Here is a 6143-nt window from a genome sequence, read left to right as displayed (position 1 = left end):
TTATATCCTGCAACATCAATCATCCAGTAAAAAATAACCAAAGGCCATCTATTTGTGATTCTTTTACATGAATAGTTCTGGACTATTATAGTCCAGAATCATATCGGGTTTGAAAGGTTCATCTTCTTGTTTCTTATTGTCATAATGCGTTGTGCTCAGTAAAATTACTGCCTTATTGATCTTCGGGGCATAGCTGCATATCATAAGATGATGATCTTTGCTGAAGCCAAACATTGTTAATTGCTCTTTGCGATGCCGCGATGCTTGAAATGATGGGGGTATTTCCCGTTTATTTTTCCTAAGTTTCCCAATAGAGTAATATTCTTGTTCAGTAGTTCTAGAGCAAGGCTAAAATCTGTAAATATTTTGCCACATATAACATTTCTTCCTGAATTAGCAATAGTTGTGGTGAGATCCCTAACAACCCTACTGGCTTGTTGCCGTTCCGGACCATCAGGACCCTTCCCTGAATATATTTGTGCATTTACGAGATAAGTATTAGTAGCAACTACCATGCACCAGATTTTAATCCCATATTTATTTGGTTTTGATGGCATATATACTTTGAAGGAACATCTTCCTCGGAATGATACTAGAGATTCATCAACAGTAACACATGATCCATCCAGCTTTATAGTTCACCTGGCATGCTTCAATGAGCTTATGCCAAACTTCATATATAGGTGCCAACTTCCCTTGTTCATCACTTTTTCTCACTGCACATGTTGACATCTCATCAAATCTTATGCACCTCTTTATTTGTCTGAACCTGTCGCAACTCATAGAAGCACGATAAATTGGTGGTCCTGTCTTAGTACTGAATAATTCATCAACAGGTTTGAATGCATCCTTGTCCACTCCAGAAAGAAGATGAAGACCTATCCAAGCCATCAATTCAACACAATCTACTAACTTCCATTCTTCAGCATAAATAGCAGCTCCTTTTTCATTAGTTGCTTGTACAGTAAGATCCATTATTTCATTAGTGAGAAAGAAAGTGAATGTAGCACTAGCACTACGAGCAGGTACAACTTCGTGTACACCTTCCTTTCCCGAAGGAGATTTTGTACAACATTACACCTTCGTCTAGGTGCCTCAGTACACCATTGAGCTGATTTGTCTTTACCCACCACAATACTGACATCTTGATCATCATCATCAATACTATCAAAACTATCATCACTATCACTACTTATATCACTCCTATCATTTATTTCATAATCTTCAGCATCAGATATATCACTGTCTAAATTTACATAATTTTCTTCTTCATCTATATCATCTATATTGTCCATTAGAGGTCTTTTACCATAAAACATAGATGCTGATAATGACATATTAGGATATATGAACTTTCAATTTATCTAAAAAAGAATAAAAGTGGTTGTTTATATCAATACTGAGCATTTTGCTTAGAGATGAATAGCAGTCAGACTCCTCGACCTATTTGTATGCTAACTGAATACTGACAGTTGACAATGTGGGCTCTTTTAATACACTGATGAAAAGTTTTCAAAGAATTGTTAACTTTAAAAATAATAAAGGCAATAAACAACTAGTTTCACCCAATTAGGCAATTTAACAACCAGTTACACCCAGGAGAAGCACCAATAACTTACTTTAAAGGTTATTATGGCATCAGCAACCAGATACGAGTACATGCAAAAGAAGTACCAACAAATAACTTCAGAAATAATACTATGGAAAATTATTTATGTAGATTATGCACAGTGACCTAAGCTTAGAAAACACATAGTTTTTAGAATTGCACCAAAACAAAATAGAGATGAATTAGGGACACGGAAGACCAATGGGGTCCCTGAGGACCCCAGAGGTATATTTTTACCTGTCATTCCCTTAAAATTGATTATCCTAAGCTATTAACACTTGTGAATATTCATAAACCACTAATGATAAAATTAAGCGAATATGGGTATTTTTTTTTTTTAATAATTAGCGAAAGATATTTGATACCAAAGACTCACTGGGGTCTCCAGGGACCCCACCAGTCCACAATGGGTTAATGAATCATCTATAAAATGTTGCAAATCCCAGAAAGGCTCGCACTTCCTTAATAGTTTCAAATCTCTTCCAGTTCTTCACTACTTTAATCTTACTTAACCCAGGTCCTATTCCTTAATCACTAATGCTAAATCCTAGATAACTTACATGTTTGTAAAAAATTACATTTCTTTGGCTTTAATTTCATCCCATATGACTTTATGCACTCCAACAATACCTCCAATCTTGATAAGTGTTCATCTATGGTCTTTAAAAATAATATCATATCATCCAAATAAATGACAAGAAATAAAAAAACACATCTCCCAAAATATTCTCCATACATCGTTGAAAGGTTGCTGGGCTGTTTGTCAAACCCATTGGACACCTGTGATACTGAAAGTGTCCCCATGGTACAGAAAATGCTATTTCCTCTCTATCCTCTTTCCTTAGTAAAACCTGGTGATGCCCTCGTGCAAGGTCAAAAGTGGAGAAATATTTGGCTCCTTCCAACGCATCCAGGCACTCCGCTACTCTAGGAAGAGGAAATGCATCCTTTAAAGTTATTTCATTTAATCTCCTGTAATCAATGCACAATCTTAACCCTCCCTTTTTTTTCTTACAAGGACTATAAATGCTGCATAAGGACTGGCGCTTTCTTCAATGACACCCCGTTTCTTTAAGTCATGAAGCAACTGTTTGGCCTCAGGAATTAAAGTGAGTGCTATTCTCCTTATACGGAAATTTGATAGGCTTCCCACAGGACAATCTAATGGAATGTTCCCACCCCTTTATCAAACCCGGGTCCGAGTCATTTAACTCAAAACAGTCCTTATATTTGTAGAGTATCTTATCAAGTCTTAACAAATCTAATTCGCTTAAGTTATTTTCAACGACATTTAATCTCCCAACTTCCGTCTGTGATTTTGAAGTTCCTCTTCTGATATTGATTCATTATGCTCGTTATCATCATCCTCCCTACACTCCTCTATGCCAAGTTGCACCCTGGCCAATATGCCACCTGCTTCAATGCTAACACTAACTTTAGTCCAATTAGCAACACAAACATATCCAGCGCCCCATTCACATAGAGAAAAACTGGGCAAGACCTGAACACCCCGGAGGCAACCTATTTTTACTCTCTTCTGCTACTTTTTTCTAAAACTACATACTCTTTTGGTACTTCCTTTAAGCTGTCGATGTACTCGTATACCTTAGTTAGTTTCCTGCTACCTGAAGGGATATTTCTGTTCTGTTGTCTTAAGCAGCTAGCATATCCTAAATCCTCCTTTTGCCAAACTAGCCTCATACAGCAATCCAAATTTTTACCATATTCATCTTTTAATCCCTCTTGCTCTGATGTCCCCATGTTAACGTTTCTAGTGACTCCCCATTTTTCAAATAGCATAGACAGAATATTCATGCCTAAAAGGCACTCCTGGTCAATGTTCTTGCCAAGACCATTCCTTCCTTTCTCAGCTCTCTTGGCATAGAATACACAGCTATTCTGTTCTGTTTCATTTGCTTCGACATCAACAACGACACGACCTAATATATTAATTTCATTTCCACTCAGGTCATATATGTAGTCACTACAGCGTCAATCCCTTTGTCTTTAGATTCTCCAAATACCATTTTTCTGACAGCAAACTACAGTTTGCCCCCGAATCCATAAGTCCTACAGCTTTTTCTCCCTGTATGCTGAGTGTCAGTTTCATAGTGTCTCCTCTCTTATTTAAACATTCACTTGGCCGGACGTTCACTTGAACATCCGGCCTCACAAGTCTTCCTGGGCATCATCACCTGCCTGCAATGACATCTCGCTCACAACCTTGTCACCTCTCGAATTATTTATCCCTCTGTTCTTACTAGAGTACAGATTACACTTATAAAACGGATGACCCTCATTTCCCACAGGACCAACAAATACCCGTAAACTGATTTTCCAGAACATGTTTATTTTGGATTCTTTTTTACCTAGCTTTTCCTTGTACTGGTGTCCTTCCCCATGATCCTGCTCCATATTGTCTCTGGAAAAACCTGCTTTTTTGCACTCGTATGATACATGACCCTGCTCCCCACAGGTCCAACACTTAATTACTTTATCATCTCTCCTCCTCTTAAGCAAATGGCTGTCAGAAACGTTACCGAAATGTTTCATAACCTTTATTCTATCTTGCACAAACCTAACAGCATCTTCTAACCAGTCTATGACTCCGTTTTCAATCTTATCCTTTAGGTCAAAGACAATTTTCCTGTCCCTCAAACCTTTTTCAAATATCATACATTTCATGATTTCCCTCTCCTTAGAGCAGACTGCGTTGCCCTCAGCTTCTTCTTCAAGGTCAATTATTCTCTCTAAATATTCCCAAACACCTTCTCGTATTCTCTGCTGTACACACTACAGTTCTTTCCTTTTCTCCAGATCATCCTTATTATCTGCATACCATTCTAGTATTTTAGCCTCCATTTCCTCCAAAGTTTTAGGCCCAGCATGACATATTCTTGTGCAAGCCGGTTCTATCAAACTTTCTTTAACATAATCTACGGCCTCAGTACCTACCAGGTTAAGCTGACTGGCACATAATTTTGCCTGTTCAAACCATCTTTTTATTTCCTTCCTACCACTGTTTCTCCAACTCATTTTCTAGAGCTGTGGTTTTTTTTGACTATTGAAACAGCATTATTACTTGCATAATTACAGACCCCTCTCCTACACACCCTATCCAACTCATCTTCTAACATGGCAAATCTGTTTAGCCACCAACGGTTCAATCTATCAAATCTATCTTTCCATTTGTTATTATTTTCTAAACAACGACTCAGCTCCCTAGCAAAATCCCCTTTAAAAATAGCTTCTTGCTTTCCCCAGCGAAATCTACTCTGTTCCCTGCCTCTTTTACCCTTATATTGGTTTTCTTAATTTCATTGACCAAAACTTGCTGGTTCTCTTTTAATGTTTTTATTAATTCCCTACTGTGCTAAAAGACTTCACGTTTTCACAGTGGTCAAAATCTATCACTTTCTGAATATTTACAACTTCAGACCACAATTTTACAACATCCTTTTTCCAAGGCTTTTCTTCATTTTCACCGTTTTGGTCAACAAAAGTACCTGTTGCCTCAACCATTTCTCCCTCACAACTAATGTCCAAGCACTCACAACCCCCTCCATCATCGTCACTCATCATTACGCTACTCAGTTCCTCATCAACCAGATCCTTATCCCTAACCACATCACGTATTTCTGTTAACAAATCTTGCTCACTGCCAAGTTCCATCATTTCATAATTATCTGCGTCTTTCTTCGTTCCCATAATATAGTCAAGAACGTCACCTTCATCTTTTACACTGTCTGGCCCCATTTTATCCCCACTAGCACTGTATGTAACTCCAAAACAAATGTCCTACCTTGCAACTGCACTCCAGTCCAGAAGTAAATATTCCCAGGAACGTGCTGGTAACCCACTGGGTTGAAGGTTGACGTTGTGAACGCTCTGCTACCAAATATAGCAATCAAGGGAGATACAAATCGCGGCAGCGTTTCTTCTTCATTTTATTTCAAATACAAACAAAACCTTCAACCCTACAAGCAGAAGTTAAAGTATATCTGAGTCTAACCAGACCACTGGGCTGGCCCGAAGGATTAGATTTATTTTACGTGGCTAAGAACCAACTGGTTACCTAGCAACGGGACCCACAGCTTATTGTGGAATCCGAACCACATTGTGACGAGAAATGAATTTCTATCACCAGAAATAAACTCCTTTAATTCTTCATTGGCCGCTCGGAGAATCGAACGCTGGGTCAACAGCGTTCTAGCCGAAAGCTCTACCCACCCATCCAATGAAGAACTCCTACAAGCAGAAACAAACAAATGCTCAATTAGGTAAAATTCTCATCAACGTTCAGACAAAAAGATCCATAACTTGTAAATTACATTGCCAATATTACCAGTAACCAATATAAAGCAAAAATTAACAGATAAATAAATAACATACCAGTTCCGTTACAGTATACCAAGACTGGATAATACCAGGCAGTTCTGCTTAGAGCTTATATAAATAAGCGTTCGCTTTACAGTGGCGATAGAATGAGCCTACTCGAAGTTCGGTAAATTTCAGCCGGTCCTTCATCTAATCT

The sequence above is a fragment of the Macrobrachium rosenbergii genome, chromosome 41 (assembly GCF_040412425.1).
Source record: "Macrobrachium rosenbergii isolate ZJJX-2024 chromosome 41, ASM4041242v1, whole genome shotgun sequence".
Taxonomy (NCBI): Eukaryota; Metazoa; Arthropoda; class Malacostraca; order Decapoda; family Palaemonidae; genus Macrobrachium; species Macrobrachium rosenbergii.
Note: the sequence above shows the minus strand (reverse complement) of the source record.